This window comes from Panthera tigris, chromosome B2 (assembly GCF_018350195.1).
Source record: "Panthera tigris isolate Pti1 chromosome B2, P.tigris_Pti1_mat1.1, whole genome shotgun sequence".
Taxonomy (NCBI): domain Eukaryota; kingdom Metazoa; phylum Chordata; class Mammalia; order Carnivora; family Felidae; genus Panthera; species Panthera tigris.
In genome coordinates this window covers 84,946,895-84,971,214 of record NC_056664.1, presented here as the reverse complement: position 1 = coordinate 84,971,214, position 24,320 = coordinate 84,946,895, and the positions used below count along the sequence as shown (strand labels likewise).

The following is a 24,320-nucleotide window of genomic DNA, read 5'->3' as shown; positions in this document are numbered from 1 at the left end:
TTTCATTCTGGCATCTGTGTAAGGTGGTGCACCCTACCTGGTAAGTGACAATTCTCTAAGGACAAAATGATTAAAAGGATTTTTCAAGGTGCCAAGTTCAAGGGTTGGCTTTCACGGGCATCTGATTCCAATTCACATACTCTGGTCCACTAAGCCGTTCTGCCTTTTCTTATAAGGATCACTGAAACCATATATACTTAAGTCCTGAACTCAAGTGAAACGTCGTAAGGACTTTTCTGGGCTTTATACGTTAACCTTTCTATGTTTTCAAGCTTAAATTATCAACCTTGGTTTTCTCTGTCAAAAGAGGCCAAGTGAGCACTTGTGAAGCTTTACAATTTTTTTTTTTTTTTTTGGTGGATAACAAGAAGCCCAGTGGCAGGGAGAATTTTGGAGATTTTTTATTAGGTCTTTGTTATTCAAACAAGCCCTCTACTAAATAGAAATTTCAGGAATTTGGCATAACTTGGAAGCCTAGCTATCTTGAAGGTATGAAATCAGGAAGCCAAATTAAAAGTTAAGAATTTACAAAAGCCTGTTAATGATTGTCTTCATATCTTAGAAGAATATAGGGTGCCTCCTGTAAAATTGGAAGCATATTACCTTTCATGATCTTTCCTATTTCTTCTTTCTTGGGTGTCTGTGGTTTATTCCCTATCCAGCAAAAAGGGGGCTGAGAGAGAAAGATTGCTTAAAGCAAAAAGGGGACTAAGTGAGAAAGATTGCTTACTAAAGACCTATGTCAATTACTTACAAGGGTGGTTGGAAATCTGCATTGTCTCTTTCTAATTTCATTCTACTTGCATGGATTTGATGTACAGCCAAGAAAAAAATATTTTCTCAATTGTGGCAGATTTGATCATGGATTGACAAAGTGATGTCTGTTATGTAACAGGAATAGAAGCATTATTTGACCAACTAACAAACTAAAAGCGCTCTACTGGTATTTTGAGATTCATCTACAATCAAATGCCCCGCTTATTAATAATGAAGTATTTTTTTCTTCCATTATAACAGCTAGACTATTGATAAAGTGGTGAAATAAAAAACATAAATGCCCACTTATGTATTTATATATTTTTAGTGCTTAAAAATTTTCAGTCTGGCATAATTGACAAAATTATAAGATCTTTAAAGTGTACAACATGATGATTTCATATACATAAACATTGTGAAAAGACTCCCCCATTGAGTTAATCAACACACCATCACTTCATATATTTTACCTTTTTTTTTAATGGTGAGAACATTTAAGTTCTATTTTGTTAGCAAATTTCAACTGTACAATACAGTGTAAATAACCATGTTTTATGTTAGATTCTCAGACCTTATAAATCCTTTTTTTTTTCTTTTTTTTTTTTAGATTCCACATATAAGTGATACATTGCAGTATTTGTCTTATCTTTCACTGTCTGGCTTATCTCCCTTAGCATTATGCTCTCCAGGTTGTTCTATATTGATGCGTATGGCAGGATTTTCTTCTCTTTTTAAGGCTAATATTCCATATTGTATACATTACATTTTATTCATCCATTCATCTATAGACAGACACTTAGGTTGTTTCCATACATTGGCTATGGTAAATAATGGTTCAATGAATATGGGAGTGCAGACATCTCTTTGAAATAATGCTTTTGTTTGCTTTGAATATTTGGTTCATTTTAAAATGGACTTTTATCTTCTTTACTGAATTTAAAAGTTTGTTTTAGTTATCACAAATTGATCTTTGAGTCACATATGACCAAAACAATTGTCTCCATAAACCTGATTTTTGGCAGTAGAAAATGATGAACTATTTCATCTGCCATAAAGCTCTCATGACTTGAAGGAGGGTTAGAGGTGAGTGATGAGCAGACAGCATGAGGAGTTGAGGAACTTTTAAATTGTCATTTTACTTCCTTCTGGTTCAAATCTACCTAAAGAATTTTGAAGGAAACTACTTCCAATATATTTCTAAATTTTACTCATTTCCAGTATTGATCTCTGGAAGCTTTTCTTTTCTTTTTTTTTTTTTTTTTTTTTTTTTAAGATTGGAAGCTTTTCTTAAGGGAAAATGCCATAAAAGTGCAAGTGCTTCCATGAGATTGTTCTAAGTAGTCTTAATTGTTTTGGTGATGGCGGGAGAGAAAAATCAAAGGAGACGGAATTTGGAAATGTGTTTATGAGTATGAGAGAGCTACCAACCTTATATAGAATGTTATAAAAAAGGTTTATCTGACCTGGATTGAGACACTGGATACAAAGTTGAAAGATACTCTTAGCCATCATAAGGTCAATAAAGTGTCCCTATGCTTGTTTTGTATTTTCTACTTTATACTAATCAATACCACTACCACTTATCCCATCTCTATTACCACTAGGATTGCTACTATCAAATTAACAATAATTATGTTATTTTTACCATCATAGAAAGTCAAGAAAGTCACAAGTCTAAATATTCTATATACAGTTTTTTTTTCTCATTTCTCTCATATATTGTACAGGTGAGCATTTTCATTGTGTGTCTATTTTAGATACAGTAATGCAGATAACTAATTTTTCCACCAAATTTTTCCACCAAAAACTAAACCCTCATAGGAGTCCAAAAGTGGCATTTCATGTCATCTTTCCTTTATCAGATAACTCAAAATTCAAATAGAAAGTCATAAGATTTTACTCAAAAATCTAACATGTTTAGCTCTTAGAACCTCACATGGAATAGACCCTCCAGACTGACTACCAATAGTCACCATTTTGTGAATTTGATGGATCTGGTAGGTTATCTTTTACATGTTTATATGTTCTTAAAAGAGTATGCTCACTGCATAAACATTCAAATAGCTTATAAAACAATTAGCAAGCATTGTGATGTAGAATACATTCTATTTTTAAGTGATAAATATAGATTTTGTTTAAAGTTTAGCAATTACACTAAGGATCAGTGTTGGAGTTTAGATGAACAGAGGCTTCATGGAGGTGACTGCATTTGATCTTTTTATTTTTTTCAAGTGTGTGGGATTTGTTCTGGGAAAGGAATAATTTTTTTGAGGCCTTGAGTAAATATTTATTTTACTCAAGTATTTATTTCTTTATTTTATTTTTTTAACTTTTTTTAAAATTTACATCCAAATTAGTTAGCATATAGTGAAACAATGATTTCATGAGTAGGTTCCTTAATGCCCCTTGTCCATTTAGCCCATCCCCCCTCCCACAACCCTTCCAGCAACCCTCAGTTTGTTCTCCATATTTATGAGTCTCTTCTGTTTTGTCCCACTCCCTGCTTTTATATTATTTTTGTTTCCCTTCCCTTATGTTCGTCTGTTTTGTCTCTTAAAAGTCCTCATATGAGTGAAGTCATATGATGTTTGTCTTTCTCTGATTAATTTCGCTTAGCATAATACCCTCCAGTTCCATCCATGTAGTTGCAAATGGCAAGATTTCATTCTTTTTGATTGCCAAGTAATACTCCATTATATATATATACCACATCTTTTTATCCATTCATCCATTGATGGACATTTGGGCTCTTTCCATACTTTGGCTATTGTTGATAGTGCTGCTATAAACATAGGGTGCATGTGTCCCTTCAAAACAGCACACCTCTAGCTCTTGGATAAATACCTACTAGCGCAATTTCTGGGTCGTAGGGTAGTTCTATGTTTAATGTTTTGAGGAAACTCCATACTGCTTTCCAGAGTGGCTGCACCAGCTTGCACTGCAGCCAACAATGCAAAAGAGATCCTCTTTCTCCGCATATTCGCCAACATGTGTTGTTGCCTGAGTTGTTAATGTTAGCCATTCTGACACTTGTAAGGTGGTATCTCATTGTGGTTTTGATTTGTATTTCCCTGATGATGAGTGATGTGGAGCATTTTTTCCTTTGTCGGTTGGCCACCTGGATGTCTTCTTTGGAGGAGTGTCTATTCATGTCTTTTGCTCATTTCTTCACTGGATTAGTTGTTTTTTGGGTGTTGAGTTTGATAAGTTCTTTATAGATTTTTGATACTAACCCTTTATCTGATATGTCGTTTGCAAATATCTTCTCCCATTCTGTTGGTTGCCTTTTAGTTTTGCTGATTGTTTCCTTTGCTGTACAGAAGCTTTTTATTTTGATGAGGTCCCAGTAGTTCATTCTTGCCTTTGTTTCCCTTGCCTTCGGAGACGTGTTGAGTAAGAAGTTGCTGCAGCCAAGGTAAAAGAGGTTTTTGTCTGCTCTCTCCTTGAGGATTTTGATGGCTTCCTGTCTTACATTTAAGTCTTTCATCCATTTTGAGTTTATTTTTGTGTACGGTGTAAGATAGTGGTCCAGTTTTCCCAGCACCACTTGCTGAAGAGACTGTCTTTATTCCATTTGATATTCTTTAGGAAAGGAATAAATTTTAAAGGAGGTAGGCAAAGATGAGGAAGCATCATGAAAGAAATATTAAGTTATATGAAGACCAATTCTTCTATAGCAAAGACACACAGATACCCAACCCAATATGAAAGGATATTAGAGGAGACATGCTGTTGATGTTTTTAAGACATTTTTGTAGAAAATTACTATGTATCTGCATTAATATAGTATTGTTTATTATTTTTAAATTTTTACACTAATGTTTATTATGTAAGTATCATTCATTTTTTAAAAATTATTTATTTATTGAGAGAGAGGGAGGGAGAGAGAATCCTAAACAGGTTCCCTGTGGTCAGCACAGAGCCTGATGCGGGGCTTGCACTTATGAACTGGAAGACCATGACCTGAGTGGAAATCAAGAGGCAGACAACTGACTGAGCCCCCTAGATACCCCACTATCATTCAATTTGAAGTGCAACTTCATTTTTCAAACATTTTTGTATTTAGTATTTACCTACAGTAATAAATTTAAATAAAATTCATTTTAATATTTTTATAAGTATCCCATGCCTAATTTATCTCCATGTTAGCAGGCATTTGCCTTATTTACAATTGTTTTGCTATAATGGGCTACAATATATATCTTGTCATATATGCCAAAGTTTTAGATCTATAAAAAGTTGAGAATATGGGATAAAAAGTATGAACCTTACTAGATATTTACCAAATGGATTTTAAAACTCTTTTAACAATTTGTAGTGTCATCAGCAATGTGTATCTCTTCCTATGATTCAATACCTTTCCAAAAACTAGTATCATCATTCTTTAAAAAGATCCAAACTAAGTCAGAGGTTTGGTACTATCTGACATTACGACTTACTATAAAGCTGTGGAAATCAAGACAGTGTGGTATTGATGGAAAGAATAGACAAATAGATCAATAGAACAAAGAGCCCAGAAATAGATTTTATATATATATATATATATATATATATATATATATAAACTGATCACTGACAAAGGAGCAAAGGCAATAGAATAGAACAAAGATAATCTTCTCAACAATGGTGATGGAACAACTGGACATCATATGCATAAATATATATATATATATTATACCCCTTCATAAAAATTAACTCAAGATAGATCATAGACCTGAATGTAAAACACAATTATAAAATGCTTATGATAAAATGTAGAAGAAAATTGATCTTGGGCATGGTAATGGCTTTTTAGACACAACACCAAAGGCATAACCTATGAAAGAAATAATTGATAACCTAGATTTCATCACAAGTAACAACTTCTGCTCTGCAAAAGACAATAAGAATGAAAAGGGAAGCCACAGGGTGGGAAATAATATTTGCAAAAGACACAACTGATAAAGCGCTATTCAAAATATATAAAGAACACTTAAACTCAGCAATAAGAAAACAACCTCATCAGTAAATGTGTCAAAAGACCTGAATAGACACCTTAAAAATTAAAATAGATAACAAGCACATGAAAAGATTCTTAACATGTCATAAGAGAACTGCAAAGTAAAACAAAAAGAGATGCCGCTACACACCTATTGCAATGGCAAAAACTCAAAACACAATAGCAAATGCTGGCAAGGATGTAAAGCAATAAGAACTCTCATTCGTCATCTGTGGGAATGTAAAATGGTCAAGCTACATGGGAAGACTGACAATTTCTTATCAAACTAAACTTACTCTTACCATATATGATCCAACAATTTTGCTTCTTGGTATTTCCCAAAATAAGTTGAAAGCTTATGTCCACACAAAAACTTGCACGCAGATGTTTTTAGCAGCTTTCTTCATAATTCCCAAACATGCAGGCAACCAAGATGTCTTTTAGTGTGTAATAGACAAACTGTGCTAGAACCAGACAAAGGAATATCATTCAGCACTAAAAAGAAATGAATTATCAAGTCATGAAAAGACTTAAATGAATATGACTGACTACAAGAAACCACTCTAAAAAGGCCCCATATTGTATGACACTATTTGATATTCTGGAAAAGGTGAAATTATGGAGACAGTAGATGGATCAGTGGTTGCCAGGGGTTGTAGAGAGGGATGGATAGGCAGAACACAGAGGATTTTTAAGGCAGTGGAATTATTCTGTATGATACTGTCATGGGGGGTACACGCCATTATATGTTTGTCAAAACCCATGGATTATACAATACCAAGAATGGATGCTACTATAAACTCTGGATTTAGTGTATAATGATGACTCAATGTAGGCTTATCAATTTTAACAAAAGCCTGTTAAAATATCTCAAGTGGGAGAGGCTGTATCTGAAGAAGAGCCCAGAATGTAATTTCTGTTTAATTTTGCTGTGAACCTAAATCTGCTTTAGAAAATTACAGTCCAATATAAAAATCAAAAACAAAGATTGCCATCACACCTAAATATAAGAATGCTTCCTTAACAGTGTAAAATACTGTGTTCAAATATTCACTTGTCTCATAAAATTTATATATTTTTCTTTTTGTAGATTGCTTGTTGAACAGGATATAATTAACAGTCTTTTACACTGCAGACTCTCTTGCTTTCTTTCTCTGCAAAATTTTATTTGGTTACAATTGGTCATTGAAGCAATTTGGTTCTTTGTCCACCAGTTTCCCACATTTTGGAATTTTTTGACTACATAACAATGGCATTATTCAATATGTTTTTCTTTTTTTATGTCCTATGAATAAAGATAAAACTTAGAAGCTTGGTTAGATTTAGTTTTCATGTGCATGAGTGTGTGTGTATGTGTGTGTGTAATTTGTGTTGTTTTGCTTTATTTGGCATGGCTACTATTCATGTGGTGTTCTGTTTCTCCCTCAGGATGCACATAATGTTTGGTTGTCTCTATTGATATTAGCAGTTATATATGATAACAGCATAGATCCATTAATTCAGACCAAAAAAGTGCTATTCTAAACTTTTTTTTAACGTTTATTTATTTTTGAGACAGAGAGAGACAGAGCATGAACGGGGGAGGGTCGGAGAGAGAGGGAGACACAGAATCTGAACCAGGCTCTGGGATCTGAGCAGTCAGCACAGAGGCCGACACGGGGCTCAAACTCATGGACAGTGAGATCGTGACCTGAGCCGAAGTCGGATGCTTAACCAACTGAGCCACCCAGACGCCCCAAAAAAGTGCTATTCTAATTAGATCATGTCTTCTTTGTATCTTAGGCAGAATACTTCCCTAAAGAGAAGGTTCCTTTGTCTAGTTATCTAGTGCTTGGTTACCCAGTAGAATAGTTAGTGGGGGAAAGATGAGATAAATGTGTGATTATTTCCTTTTTTTTCGGCTTCAAAATAATGGAAAACATCTTTCAACCATAACCAATTGGTGGATGGTAGTTCTTTTATGTTTTGTGCTTTGGTCTCATTGTAATTTCATGGTTTTAAATATATTTTGTACATTTTTATCTATTGCAAGTAATACTGATATTCAAACTTTTCATATTTTGTCCAAGTGGGATCCTTTCTAAGATGACTCCTGCATCATTTTGACACAGCACTCAACATCTTTGAAACATTCTGTACTCTGTGTCATGACAATATGGTCCATTTCATCTTGATCCCTCCTGCTTGTCTTTTCTGTAAGAAGTTCTAGTTCCTTCTGATGAGAGAGAAAAAAAAATGATAGATAGATGATAGATAAATAGAGATAGATACATATGAAATACCTATATAATTTAAGACCAAATTTTATTCATTGTTAATGGTTGGTTATTGTTTCTAAGCTTTTTTCTAGAAACATATAGGAAATGTGTTTATTTTTTCTTAAAGATATTTTTATTAAAATTTCTCATGAACTCATAATGATGCATCCAATTCAAATTTAGGGCCTCCAAGGTTTTTATTTAATCTCTTTTGCATTATATGTTTCTCTCATATCTATACTGAGAATTCCAGTTCTCAATAACACTGAGACTGTAGAATTAGACAAAGAAAACATTACTCATTTGCTTTATCCCACAGTACGTGTACAAATATATCAGTATAAAAACACAAACACTAAAACAAAAATGATTGCTTAAATGTTTAAGATTTTCTTTTGCAGTTTATTTTTGTCAAATTACTATGACTTAAAGTCACTTTTTAAAAATTTCCTCTCTTTATACTATGAACTAAATACACATTTAGTTTTGCATGCTTCTTGTTTTGCTTCTTTTAAAAATTTAATTCTAAAGGTAAATGTAAAATGTTTGTAGATTTCTAAAGTCATATCTACAAAACAAGGAAGTCCAGGATCTGGGTTTGCCCCTCTATGCTATTCTCTCTCTCTTCTTAGAGCCAACAGTTGTCCCCCTTAATGTTTAGTCTTCTATCGTGTACTTATTTTTGTGTTTTAATGTAAACAGATCCCTCTTTCAAACTTCTGGTATGTAGGAAGGTTTCTAGTGGTTGCCTTCATACACAGTACCTTTCCACAGCATTCCTAATCCTTTTTTTGAGGGGTGGGGGTATGATCTAATGGTTCCTTATTATAAGTAATAATAAATTAGTTACTAAATTCTGCTTCCTCCTGTCCTCTCTTCCCCAGCATCTAATTTGAACCATTCAGTTTAATTCACAGTTAATAACTGTAAGGTCATCAGCAAGCACATTCTACTCCCTATTCTCTTTAGAGTTTGGTAATGTTTTTCACATTTGATTAAGCCTCAATTTTGAATCAATCCCATCTCTACATATTCTCCAATTTTCTTCATTTCCTAGAAATCATAAGTTCAGAATATTTTAAAATATTATTTTCCGAATATACCATATGCTACACTTTGAATCATATTTATTGAATATATTATCTAATTTCAGTTTCATACTTTAATGAAATGAAATGCTTAAATGAATTTGTTATAACTTAACATTTCACCCCCATCCTGTTTTTCAACTTCCGGGATCTTTGAAATTCATTGTAGAATCTAGGGGGTTTTACTATCAACGTGTCAAAGGAATAGAGCTCAATTTCAGGTCAAAATAAGATTCACAGCAGATGAGAACTGAAATATTGTCTACGTTATGAGAGAATGGATATGCTGGGAACTTGAAGATCTGATGGATTCCAAGGTCACTTACCAATCTTAAAAAATCTTCTCAGCTTCCAGATATATTTTTTAAACTCCTATATAGACACGATGTTGGATGGATTCTCTACTTATTCTTAATAATGCCATACAAGTAAATAGTAGAAAATATTTGCAAAGTTTTCTTATATCAGGTGTACTTTAGTTACATAAGGCCTTTACCTCCATATTTATTTAAATACCTGTACACAGGTATAGGTATATTTTAATACATATTTTATATAGAATATGATTCATTTATTCCTTTAACAAACATTTATTGAACTGCCTTTTGATACACTAGGCATTAACTTAGACTCGCCCAGAAGAGTAAAACAAGACCAACCGAAATTGAAAGATCCCTGAGTTTGAAACAAAATATGTATAAAATCGTAATGGGTTATAATTACTCCATAGGCTGCAGAAAGCAGAAGCTGCCATGACCCGAGCCACAGCCTTTCTAATTCTGATAAAAGTAAGCAGCATTTATATCATCCTTAAAATTGACAAAACAGATAATGGAGGGAACAAAATGGAAATGGTTTACTGTTGGCTACCAGGAACCCTAAGGAAAGATATGTTCTTTCCCTCACCCTATTTCATTAAGCATATCATACTATCAATATTTTCAGTTGACAGTAAGGGTGCAGCCTGAAACTTCAGCTCTGTGAAGTTTTTCAATACTACATACTCTTCGTTCTGTCAGTCGCATGAGAAAATGTATTTATAGAAACCTATTTTTGTGTGCCTCTTATGGACCCTTCACTGGCGTTGGGGCTTGACTTAAAACAATAAGTCAGGTACAGTGCAAGCCTTATGCTATTTTACAGTCTAGGAGCAGAGGCATACAAACAAGCACTTCTAAATGCAGAGTGGAATGTGACAAGTGAACCTTCCTTATAGAATATCTAATTGTAAGCAATCAAATGGATGGGGAATAAAATTCCAGGCACCTGGCTGGGCTTAAGTATTCCTATATCGTAATTTGATTTTATGGCACGGAATCTACTCTGAAACTCAAAATACGGGGTCACCCTTACTTGGCAATTGTGCGCAGGGAGTGTAATATTGTGTTGGCAAGGAGAAAAATAAGAGATCTCATTCCACCTTTAACAATGTTGTAGTTCTGGCCAACAATTTAAAGAGGTTATGACGCCACTGACCTAGAAATCATAATGCAAACATAGCTCCAGCAATCGCAAATGCATATACTTGCTTTTAGAACGTTTATAATTTGTATAAGTACATTTTTAATATTCTTTACATTTTCAGTGAGTTGTGAATTAGATTTGTTTGCAATGTGCAAGGGTTTAGAAAGCAGAATATCTTGTTGTTAAATAAGATTCGTATCATTATAAAAATGCACTTAAAGAAACATTTTAGTATATTAGCATAGATCATGGCACACTTCACCATTTTGTTAAGTCACAAAAGCAATTAGGAACTTTGATTTTCCACCTGTATGAGGAACTGACTGAATATCATTTCATGATATTGGTGAGGAGTTTGAAAATCTATGCCTGTATTTGCCTGGAATCATTTTTACGGCCAATTAAATCTATTTAAAAGTATGCTAAATAAATGACAAAGATCCTTTCTTGAGGATGAAATAAAGGTGTAAATAAATCATGTATTTTGAAAACTAAAACTGAAAAAGAAACCAACAGTAACAAAAATAAGTGCCATAATTATAACTCCAACTATATAATTCAGTAAATTATATCTATATGTATATATCACATCAAAGCATTTGCCTATGTTATTTGTAAGTTTAAGAGCTGTCTAACGCATGTGCTATATAGATTAGGAACCCTGTCTTATTTTGTAGGTACATAAACATTACTGGAGTCATAAAATAACAAGGTTAGAGAGGATCAATCATAATTTTTGCGAGGTATTATAGGCTTTTTGGCAATTGATAGATATTGCACAATTAAGCAGATGACATTTTTCTGCATTTGTTTGCATCAGAGTGTATTTTGATAGTAAGAGAAGGAGTAATTTCTGGAGGGTGAATATGGTAGCGTGAATCTAGTGGTTTAATAATGGTACGATAGAACACAGCACAGACCACACTAGTAATTAAATTTCATCTGCTTCATAAGATAGTCATCAGTACATATGTTTGAAACACAGATCTGAATGTTCTTAGATTTTAGAGAGGTTGTAGCTTTACTTGAGGATACAAGGTGGTGCTGTTTCATTTTACAAACAAAAACTACTGTTACCAAGACCTGGCAAAGCTAGAATGAGGACATCATCTCTTACAAAGAGAGCAAGCATACAGAAGAAGCCAATTCCATACTGCTACATGCCAGTTATGATTTCGTTTAATGGAAAAATAGATAAGTTATATCTATATACACTGCACAATGTAAATACAGAGCCAATAACAATATTCACCCAAGGATGAAATGTTCATTTTTCAGTAGTTTACAGGGTTCTATGGCCTGCGATATTTGCAGTGGCTGCAGAGGCCCTGGCCTTAAGGGAATAAAAATATGTGCTTTATGAAACATGAGTGAAAAGTTAAAGTGTATTCCTAGTTCTTAGTGGCTCTTTGTACTGACAACCAACTGTTTCACTGGTTTTGTAAATGAAAATCTAAGCTCATCTTTTAATTCCAAATCTACTGACCTGTACCATTAATGAAGACCAAGACTTCACTGCGGTCTATCTATTCAAATGCTAATCACCATTTGCCAACTTACTATATGTATTTAAATACTACAAAAAGTGAGGCTTTTTTTCATATCAGCCTTTCTCTGTATTTATCATTACTCCGCATAGAGAATCTAAATGATAATGTGGGCTCCTCTTCCAATGTCAGATTTCCTGTGTGACATCAGTAAAATTAAATAACCTTTCTGGGCCTGATTTTTAATTCAATTATGGATACTCTAATACTAACATTTTTACGGCAGTTCTTGAGATGTTTGTAATGTTTGTAAAACAAATTGAGAGGTTATTATTATTTTTAATCATTGACATGTTTGTTTACTGAAAATCAGTAGAGAAATCTGGCTGTTTTGTGTATGTTGATATCCTTGGCAGATTTTGGATTGGCACCTATAACAATTTTCTGAGATGCTTCTTTATACCTCAATCTATTTATCTTATTAGAGGTTTTGGCTACTAAAAAGAAAAAATAACCCAGAACCTCTGCTGAGGACTTGTGAAATGTAATTATACCCTTTACTGATTTTTTTTCCACTCAGTATTTTTACCCTGACATATCACTTATTTAAATGTCAGCAGTAATGTTAATTTACTTTTCTTTTTATATTTTTGCATTTTCTTTACTAGAAGCTGACTCGTATTTTCAAATAATAGGGAAGAAAGAATTGCACTTTTCACTTATTTTGGCATAAAATAGACTTATTTAAATAATGCTTTATCCTCAGTTTTATGGACAGAATAAATAGTAGACTCATTTATTGATAATAGATATATTACATAGCATTATTTATTCTATAGAGTACAGAAATATCATTTATATAACCTTGAGAAAAAGTTCATGCCAGCATAATTTAAGTCAATGAGGGCAAAGAAAGCCAGGTAGTTCATTTTGGGAAAAAACTCAAATAACAAAAATGTTTAATAGATAGTAACAAACTAGGCTTAATCTGATGAAAGGAGATCACATAACTTCTGGTATTTCCCTAAAACTTAATGTCTAGATAGTATGGCATGACTATTAGAGATTTCTTCTTTTGAACAGCATCTGACACTTTAGGGGTGTAGTAATATGTGTAGTAATGTGTAGTATTATTATTATATTATTATATATTATATATATAATATATTATATATTATATAATTTATTAATATAATTAATATATATTATTAATTAATTAATATAATTAATTATATATTTATATATATTATATATAATTATATATAATTATAATTAATTAATATAATTAATTAATATAATTAATATAATAATATAATCATTATATAATATTATATATAATATTATATAATATAATACAATATATAATATAATATAATATAATATAATATAATATAATATAATATAATATAATATATTATATTAATGTGTAGTAATATAAATTATGTTATTGAATCACATGCAAGCCTGGATTTGAAATATAGTTCTGCCACTTGCTATAGTATGGTCTTAAGCAAATAGCCACTTTTTGAGTCTATCCCTTATGTGTCTGTAAAATAGGGATAATACTTACTTCCCTCATGGTTAGATGAATGTTTGTATGAGATAATTCATATATAGTGCTTAGCGTTTAGTGTTGAGTAAACACTCAATAAGAATTAACTAGTTAGCTAATCAGTTAATAGTTTCTCTTTCTAACAAACATTTAATTTTTAAAAATCTCCCCAAATCTCCTCAAAATACTTAATTATTAACCTTGACACACTTTGTTTCCTGTCATATACATATGAAAGAAAGAAATGGTTAAAAACTACTTCACTGATTCTAAAGAGTACAGTATTAAAGAAGGAAGGGGGCAGCATAATGTTATTGTTTACAGAGAAACCTGACAAACACTACCTTACGCGATCAGGGTTTGTTTCAACAGTGGTGTCATTTTGAGGATATGGATCCTTGATGTGATCTGATGAAACATCACCTTACCTCTGTGGTCCTCACCACAGAAACCCATAACCTCAGTCTAACCAGCAGATAAACATCAGACAAATATCAATTGAAGAAGAGTCAACAAAATTTCTGATGATTACTCCTCAAAACTCTCAAGACCATCAAAAACAAGGCTGAGAAAATGTTACAGCGAAGGGGAGCCTTAAGGAGACATGGTGACTAATGGCATAGAAGTAAAAAGACATGAATCTGAGTCACACTCTAATAAATTTTCTAACTTGGGAGACAGTGCTTGGACATCATTGCTACAATGCTCACAGTCACCATTAACATCAGGTGATGCCATTTCGGATACCTCCACATTCTATGCAGCCATAGCGATTAAATAATGGATAGAGCGAACATTCAAGTCATTTGACTAAAATGGGATAATACATAAACTGTGTTAGCAAACACTCAATTTTATTTGAATTGAACAGCGGGAAAAGAAACAGGAAAAAACAAAGAATCTGATGATCATGAGAAAAATGTTTCTTTGTCTTAGAAGAACTTATTTGCAAAAGATCAAGCTAAGGTCAAGGATTTATGAAACCCATTATGAGGTTGAATTAGTATGTTTTTAATCTACATTTTTCAGTTTTTTACAGTATTAATTTACTCTGTTTATAAATGATGAGTTAATTAGCTGCAAGATAGAACTTATCAATAGACCTATAAACATGACTACCTAAGACATCTGGGTAACTGATCTTTGTTCTTATTTTACAGCCCCAAGTCAAGTAATGTACTTATATCAGGCTGTGTAAGCCTGCAGGGGGGTGATAAATGGAATCTGGGTAGATGTTGTGTATATGAAACCTTACCTTGTTACAGTATTTTGTATTATGTAAATTCTAAAACTGATGAGAAGCACTTAGTCCAGAAGAGATAGTCCTGGCACATATCAGCTAGCTTGAATGAAGACTATTCCAGGTTTAGGTATATAAGCCAATGTATACAAGACAGAGGGCTAAGAGGGGGACTGAAAACGTCTGAAGTGACTCACACACAATTAGAAAATTACTACTGGCAACACTTTGCGAAGATTTTGGGGTGCAGAATTTTGTCTTTCCATTGGCTGTAGAACATGTTGGTTTCTCCTTTGTGTAACTCTGATTTTGCTTACCTTGACATTCTTTGGATAACCCTGGCTGTTGATCTCGTTTGTGTGCGAGGTCTTTTCATCATTGTGTTCCTAGTTCTGATAGTCTAATAAAGTGGAAATACATCATAATATTCACACTTTCTTCCTTCGCATAAAGCTGTACCAATTACATTATATTTTACTGTTATGGTTTATGGGATTCATCTCCACTTTTTAAACATAACAATGCTTACTTTTGGTTCCCCTTGTTAGCATCTTCATTAATTTTATATTTTGGTTCATTTGTTGATTTACTGGGTCTGGTGTTCAGGAATTTATTTTTCACAAAGGGACTATAGGTATTCCATTACCTGAGTAATTTTATGTTTGATAAAATCTCTTGCTTTTGTAACTGAGTAATATCTGTTCAGTGTCCAAGGAATCTTGGGCGCCTTTTAATTTCTCTCAGAAATTTATTCACATGGACTTTTTTCTAGTGTTGAATGTTATGAAAGGAAGTCTCAAGTCATTTTTTTCTTCCTGTAAGGGTCTTTATTTATCTTCCAGGATGACTAAAAATCCTTTCTTCATGCTGGGTATTCAATAATATAATTAGGATACAAGTCATTGTTAGCTGTACATATCAAGCTTTTCCTGGAAAGTGGTGTATCACTTGGCCTGTAGATAATTTCTTCCTTCATTTCAGACATTTTTTTCCTGAACTGCATTATTGAATAATTTCTGATTCTATGTGTTGAGTTCTTTGTTTCAGGAACATAAACTATCTTGATAAAGGAATATCTGAATTGTACAACTATTATCTTTTCACATTGTGATTATTTCAGGATCTATCTCTGCATCAGAATTTCCCTTTCATTTTTTTTCTGTACGGTTCCTCAGTTTCTGAATCTTTCCACACCTTTTTCCTTTTCTTCCCGCCCCCCCTTTTTTTGGTTGTTTTTTGTTTTTGGCACTCTATTTGTTTAGCTTTGTAGTCTTTAAAATCACATTTTCTTCATCTCCTTCTCCTTCTCCTTCTTGTAGGTAGAGTGTGCGGGTATGAGTAGGGAAGGGGCAGAGGAAGAGAGAGAGAAATAGAGAGAGAGAAAGAGTCTCAAGCAGGCTCCACTCTCATTGCAGAACCCGATGTGGGGCTCAGTCTCATGAAGGGTGAGATCCAGACCTGCGCCGAAACCAAGAGTCTCATGCTTAACTGACTGAGCCACCCTGAGACCCCTTATTTTCTTTTTTAAACTCTAATGTTGTGTGTCTTTTTGTTTTTTAACTGATTGCATGCTCTTACTTAGCTGTTCTATACACCACGCTCTCCTTCACACCAAGATCAAAATTTTCATGTGACTCATTTAGGGCTCTACTAGATTTAATAATAAAGAAACCCCCAAAATACAAGTGCTCAAACCAGAGAGACTTTTTATTTCCCATTTAGCTAACAGCTCTGGGTGGATGTTCCAGGTTAGTGGGTGGCTCTCCCTATGGGTATTCATGGACTGGGGCTAATGGAGACTCTGGGTCTTCAACACACAGCTTTCAAGCTCACTGTAGTCACTGTCATCTTATCAGACAAAAGTGTAAAACATAAATACCCAGGGCCGGAGAGTTTCCCTTAAGCAAGAAAGACACATATTCTAAATTTTCTTTTTAATGTTTGTTCATTTTTGAGAGAGAGAGACAGAGAGACAGAGAGAGAGAGAGAGAATGCAAGCAGGGGAGAGGCAGAGAGAGAGCAAGACACAGAATCCGAAGCAGGCTCCAGGCACTGAGCTGTCAGTACAGAGCCCAACACAGGGCTCGAACTCACAAACCGCGAGATCATGACATGAGTGGAAATAGGATGCTTAACCAACTGAGCCACCCAGACACCCCACGTATTCTAACAGTAGCAGTCAATCATACCTTTTATTCCTTGGCTTTCCTTTTTTTCTAGATTGAATAGTTATATTTTTTTTATTCTACAGTGTATTTGTATATTTCATACATCATTTTATTTGAATGATACTTGGAGAACTTTGCCCTGATTTTCTCCTTGTGCTGATACATTTTGTTCAGTTTCCCCTTGACTTTCTTCTGAGACCTGTTCAGTATCCTCTCTGAACTAACTTTTGGGGACACATTTTATATTCCAACCACATTTCTTAGACACTATGTCTTTAAGCAAGGGGCCTGGAAGGAAGTTAGAAACAATACCATGAAGCTCTAATCTTTTTTTTTTTTCCCTTTGTCATCATCTTTTGAGGTTTGTAGTATCAGATTGTTCCCTTTACTTTTTTTTGATAACTGCAAATATTTTAACTTTTTTATTATATGTATATTTCACTGAGGAAAAGTAGTATTTATTAGGCTTTGATAAATTACCATGATCATTACCAGAAGTATTACTATAACTAATTTTTACTGTGTTTTCCTATTTTTGTGTAGGATATGAGATTCACACTGTTAACTTCTTTGCCATTGTAGTGCAAACAATGTGTATAACAGTGTCTGAATAGTAAACTGTCATTGCTGTATACCTCAACCAATGGGTGATACATGAATAGTCATCAACTTGCAGATATAAGTTCCAGTTTGGTGTTTTAAGGGAACTAAATGTCCATGCATTAAGTGAAGTATGCCTGAGGCCTGTCTTCCAAATGATAGTTTAAGGAAATTCTCTACCCATCATCCGGCTTTCCAGTGGAAATCAACACCCTCTAGATGAATTTTATTTCCCACACTGGAAAAACAGGTGGAAATAATTTCTACCTTTTGTTGCATTTATTATTTGTTCTACAAATGTAGGTAAAGTCCCTTAAAGGGAAATATAATTTATTTTATGACTTTGAATTCTCAAACTTCTAAAAGCAAAGAATTATTTTAGTGAATGAATGCACTGTTCCTAACTCTACATACAAAGATTCATTAAACAGAAAAAAAAAAAAAAAACTTACCTATTTTTCTCCAAAATTTTGATACTATCTGCTTCTAGGCCTAAGCTTACCTTTAAATATCAAAGTACAAATACAATATAAAAATATTACTGTTAGACACACTCATAAACATCAAAATAAAAGGAGGAAACTTATAAAAATAGTTTCCTGTGGACTACAACAAACAGGAAATCTTTAATTGAGAAAGTGAAGTCTCTAAGAAAGGACCCATAATGAAACTGAAGCTTTAGTTACACATAGAGCAACAATGCTGTGTCTAGAATACAAGTTCCAAACTTGGATTTATGATTGCCGTGTGCAATGTATTCCTTATATACTATTTTTTTTCTTCTGCTCTGGTTTCATTTTTATAGACTGTCATGTACTATATATGAACTCATTTTTACACTAAACCCTTTGGCAAACTTACCTCAGTATTTAAGGAATTGCCTGTCTATTTGAGAACTTGGCTTGAAACAACAAAGGGGCAAATGGTAGAAAGATGGCAAAAATCTGCTTTCTAGATCAACAGCCAATGAGCAGAAAATAGACATGTACACACAAGTTAGGCTGAGTATCTAAAATAAGTTATGCTTAATTATAAACTCTGTAAATCTCTCATTTGCATTGAACCATAGGTTTTGTCAAGCTTTTGAGTCTGCAAGGCAAGAGGGGGGTGGGGCTGTCCCCCACTCAGGAAGGCCCAAACCTCAGGACTGACTCTTCCTTTAGGAACTTTACCCATGACTTGTGCATCCTTGATCATTTGCTCCTTTTTTGAAAGTGACTTTTTCAAAATGTTGTTATTTTGGTCTCAGTGGTTTACAAAATTGGGTTAACTTCTCTCTGAATTCCTTAGATTACAATCATACATGTGGGTGCTTACATGATAGACATATTTCTATCACTGGAAAGCTAGTTTTCATAATAACATAATGCACTTGTTACAAATATAACTTCACATATGTAAAACTACCTATGGCACTCCTGTAGATATGTTCCTCCCATACATATCTTCATCTCAAATGATGGCAATAGTTCGTTCTAAGATCACTTTTAATCCATCCAAAAATAGTGATGGCTCTATTTTCAAAGTATATCCAGAATCTGAACACTTATTACCACCCAATATTGCCACCCTGGGCCAGACCAACAAGAGCTCCCGCCTGGATTATCACACAGCGTCTGCTCTGGTCTCACTGCTCCCATGTACAGTACAGCATCCTGTTACGTTTGAAAACATGGTTACCCTGTGTCACTCAGAAGGCCCTTTCACAAAGTAAATGAATATAAGCTCCTTTTAGCTGTGTATTATGATCATTAAAGACTTTGATCCAGTAAGGAAAAGTTTAGATATTTGTCTAGTAGATATACAGAGCACCAAACAAAACATATGTTCCGTGTTTAAAGGCACTGGCTAAAGAGACAGGCCAATCTGAATCCAAATTCAATTTCCACTACCAACTATCATCAATTATGACTTAAGAAATCTGATTAATGTCTCAAAATATCAATATTCTGATACATAAAATGGGATTAAACAATGTCATAACATTTTATATGACTATAACAATGTATAGGATTGGTATATCAAAGTCTAACCAGGAAGAAAGAAACCACCTAAAATGTTTATAACAGGGTATTTAAAATTTTTTTTACATTTATTTATTTTTTAGAGATAGAGTGAGACAGAGTGCGAGCGGGAAAGGGTCAGAGAGAGACTGAGAGAAGGAGAATCTGAAGCAGGCTCCAGGCTCTGAGCAAGAGTTCAGCACAGAGACAGATGTGGGGCTCGAACCCACAAACCGTGAGATTGTGACCTGAGCCAAAGTCAGATGCTCAACCAACTGAGCCATACAGGTGCCCCTGTAACAGGTTATTTAATTCTGGGAATTAGTTACAAAGGTGTTGTGGATTTGGGGAAGCCATAAAAGTGATTATGACCTAACCCAGAGATTAGCAAAAGTGGGAGGTTACTGTCACCCTTAACCTGGAGGACTAAATGTTGGTACTAGTCAGAATCATTCTTTCAAAGCTCGAACCACAGTGGGCCAGATATAAGCTTAAACAGAAAATACTGCCCAACAAAGATGAAGGTGAAAATAACCTGGCATTTCCGTTCTCACTACACTCTAAAAATCCCACCAGTGTCTCCACTGTCCAATGCAGCTAGAAGCCAACTGACAGTGGTCCTGGGAAATGTACCTGGGAAATGGATGAAGAGGTGAGCCCCTCTCATAAAGAATGGAAAATGGGAAGAGGGATGAGTTTGGGAACAAGTGGTCCCAAGGCTAGCATGGTCTATCACCAAAGATCTTAAAATTGGCTATGTAGTCTAGAGGATACTTAAATGTTCATGCAAAGCAGCAACTTTAAATTGCCGTGGCACGGAGGGTACATTACCTAGGAGGATAGAGGAAGTTTGTTTTTATGGGCTGGGGTTCATAGATGCCGAAATTAACACTGACTTGAATGTCAAGGTAAATACTTCTACTGGATCTCTGATATTGCTCTTCTTAATGAGAATAAAGAGTACATATAACTAATTGTCATCCAAGAAAGGATATTAGTAGTCAGATTTTGGGAAAAAATAATTGCATGTTATTTGACATGATTTATTGACTTAAAAATGGGAAGAAGCCATTGAGACATCTGAGTTATAGACATGAGAAAAATCTAAAGAAGACAACCTAAATCCTTATCCAGAAATGAAGAACAAAGCTACTCACTGATGTAGATACACTTCACCCTTTAATGGCTTTCGTTCATGATCAATGGGGGAAATAAATCCTGTAGGATTTTGAATTCATATTTATTCTGTTGATGAATATATATTTTTATACGTTAATGAACATAAACTTGAAATGTTAAGCATATCTTGGAAACATTTTTGCTAATTACACATTGCCTTGCATCAGAGTATTGTTGACTTTCCATTAAATAATTTGAAAATTCGGGTACTACATTTGAAATGCTTAACATATTTAGTTAGGAAGTAAGTTCAGCCTTGTAATATTATAATGACTTAGCTTTGCAGGTATCTCAGTTAAAAAAGATCAGTGAACCAGAATTCTTTCTTACTGTGTTGACACAAAGTCCGAGTCACGTACATATATCCAAGACAATTCTGAGAAAAATACATCCATTCCCCAGAAACTCAGTGTCAGTGAAATTAAGAACCAAATGTTTGTATGCCTACAAAGAAATTTTTGCTTTGACCCATTTTCTACCTATAATGAGACAAAATCAGGTGGACCTCAAATGTTTTAGGTTGGTTTGGATAACTCAGCATATATATCCTGCTATTGTAATTAGCAGCAGTGGTTTAAAGTTTACAGAAGCAAAAACATGAAACTAAAGCTCTGGGTTAGAAATTAGGTTAAGAATAAAAGAGGAAATAAATATTTAATTAATGCAGAATCAAAGCTCTGGCAGTGAGATGGGGTCTTTATTATTACAGATGAAGCTTTCTAAAAGTAAGGCTACATAAAATGTATGAATCCTATTTAATTTTGTTAACATGAGGTTAAATATCTTTGAGATTATAATAGGGTATCTTGTCTTCTGTGCTTGCATTCTAAAGTATCAACAAAAATATGGCTGTATTTCTTCCTAGAATAGTTGATTTGAAGCCCTCTGTTTTTGTGAAAGAACTTGCAAATAAACTCTACAAAATTGTAAAGTGGAAGATAATATTAAGAGGAAATACTTATCGTTGCTCATTTATTTTCAGTGAATATGCCCACATATGTCTCCTTCAGGATGACATACAAACAACATTGACAAGTATGTAACATTTTCTTTTAACCTAAATTCTAAGCCACGATTGTTGCTGACCTTTCATTTTTCTTTCTTGAAAATTATAAAACCGAATTTGAATATTTTAGTACATTTAGTGTTGCCTGAATGAGAACATCATTCAGTAAGGTCTGAGGAAAGTTCCAAAACATCAATCAGTTTATAGTCTTCAGACAAATTCTGTCACATTTTCTGTTAATGTCTTTCTAAACCTGTTCCCATTCAGAGTATGTAATGTGAAGTGAAATAGCTTATTACAAAGTGCCACTAATTATATGCCACCATAACTGTATTATTTTAAGTTATTGTATTCCTTAGATTTAAATGATCTCTAATGTGTTTAAAGTTAATATTTGATGAAAACTTGTTAATATTTAAATAGTTTGCCTACTGCAATAGATTCTATGGAAAATGGGAGTATATCATATGATCATCTTTGAATGAATAAAGAGAAAATCTCAAATGATCTTTCCTGTGTTCAGTCATACTTCACTATTTTTAAGACTTGAGATTTTTCAGTTCACAAATTTACTAGATGTGAATTTGAATACATTTATAATGTTCATGTTTCCATTTTGAATGTGATTTGTTATTGTATTTTGGTTATCTTTTAGAAATTTCAAAATTTCCTGTCAGTGTGCATTTTTTTATAGTAGGAAACTACTTCTTAAGAGCTTGCCAATAAAATATTGATGAAAAATTGATGATTTTTTTTTCTTTTCATTTATCTAGAATCCATTTATTCATCAAGGTGGTAACTTCACCAATAACTCATTGGAATAGTCTACGAATTTTAGGGAAGAATTATGATTTTAACAGGAAACCACAGGGGAAATTTAAATTATTTGTCTCTTAAAAAGTAGAACATTGTGATTTAGGGCAGTTAAAGAGTTCTGGGAGTGAGAACATCAAATATAGTGCTAGAAGTGTAGTTACATGGTTCAAGAGAATGACTTGAGCATCATAAAGCCTGAATCTCCTTGGATTCTGATTTGTTTACACAGATATTCTTTCAACTCATGCTTAATAATGTGTTGTTAAAAATAAGTTGGCTATTAAAAAAGTAAGCTGACTATATTTTTATCATCAAATGGCAAAATTTCTTAGCTTCATCTCTTACCCCATGCACAGGCTGGGGAGGAAATAGGTAACAATTGCCTTCTAAGTCCTTTTTCTTTTGGAGAACTTAAGTTTTTGGAAGGAAAAATAATAAATAATCTAAGGGGCATCCGTGTCTCTTTGTAACTAACTGGGGCCTGAAACAGGACAGCAAATACCTTTCTGACTTTCAAGTCTCAATTCTCTGATGTCTCCTTAGAATTGGGATGCTCTTGTAATGAGCAGTGATGCATCAGCAATACATTTAGATTTTCTATTTCTCAAGAACTTTCACTCAAAAACCTATATCAATATCTTAAATACACATGAAGAGCTTGACAAAAAAAAGCCTGCGATTTTGAATAGTAATTTTCAAAGTGCTTTTTTGTACATTATTCCATTTGTTACTCAAACTTATAGAGCTTCTCATGAATATAGATTAGAAAAGCTGTACTTTACAGAGAAAGAAATTGAAAACTCAGAAAAATGGTTTTCCAAAATAAATGAAGTGCTCTTAGAAATGTGTTGTTTTGATTTTGGATTGAAGACACTGCACCAGATACCTCACTAGGCCATGGTTAGCAGAAATCCCAGTGAAACGGATACTGCTTGCCAATAATGGGAATTCCCTCTCCATAGAATATTTCTGTCACCTGTGGAAACACTAGCTTTCCTCTAAAATTCCACAACTGGGAATAATCTCTCCTTTTCCCATTGTATTCTTTCATCGTGGAAATTTTTGTTTTCTCTTTCAGGACATAAGAATTACTTATATACCTACTTCCCCCGGACTGTGAAGTCTGGGACCAGGACTGATGTATCTTTTTGTCTCTCATAACATCTAACAAAGTGTTTTTCATATGGTAATGCTTAAAATGTGTTTGTTTATTGAATAAAACATGTCAGTACGATTTTGAACATCTATAAGAAAAGAAAGTACTGTGAGACAAAGTAATGTGGATAAAACAAACGTAGCAAAATATTAGGAAACTATCAGAAATGCAGCAATAATGTTTTACCAATTCCTCCAACAAGCTATGCAAATAAGTCAGTCATTTAAACTGAATGACATTTGTGGAAGTATAAAACCAATGAAAGGGTCTTTATTTAAGGACTTATTTAAGTTCTCATTAAAGGCTAGATGGAAACTTTATTTATTTAGTTAGTTATTTTTTAATTTTTTTAACGTTTATTTTTGAAGGAGAGAGAGAGAAAGAGAGAGAGAGAGAGAGAGAGAGAGCGAGAGCGAGCATGAGTGGGAGAGGGGCAGAGAGAGGAAGACATAGAATCCAAAGCAGGCTCCAGGCTCTGAGCTGTCAGCACAGAGCCTGACATGGAGCTCAAACTCACAAGCCATGTGAAATCATGACCTGAGCCAAAGTCAGACACTTAACCTACTAAG

At 33.7% G+C, this 24,320-nt stretch overlaps 1 long non-coding RNA gene across 1 annotated transcript in view; it reads left to right on the top strand.

Moving 5' to 3' along the window:
- The window catches only part of LOC122238412, a 39,247-nt gene extending 15,477 nt beyond the window's left edge, over positions 1 to 23,770 (top strand). The window contains exons 2-3 of the long non-coding RNA XR_006217327.1: positions 21,756 to 21,808; positions 23,674 to 23,770. This is a non-coding gene — a long non-coding RNA (uncharacterized LOC122238412). The remainder of the gene's footprint in view (positions 1 to 21,755; positions 21,809 to 23,673) is intronic.
- Positions 23,771 to 24,320: the final 550 nt, after the last annotated feature.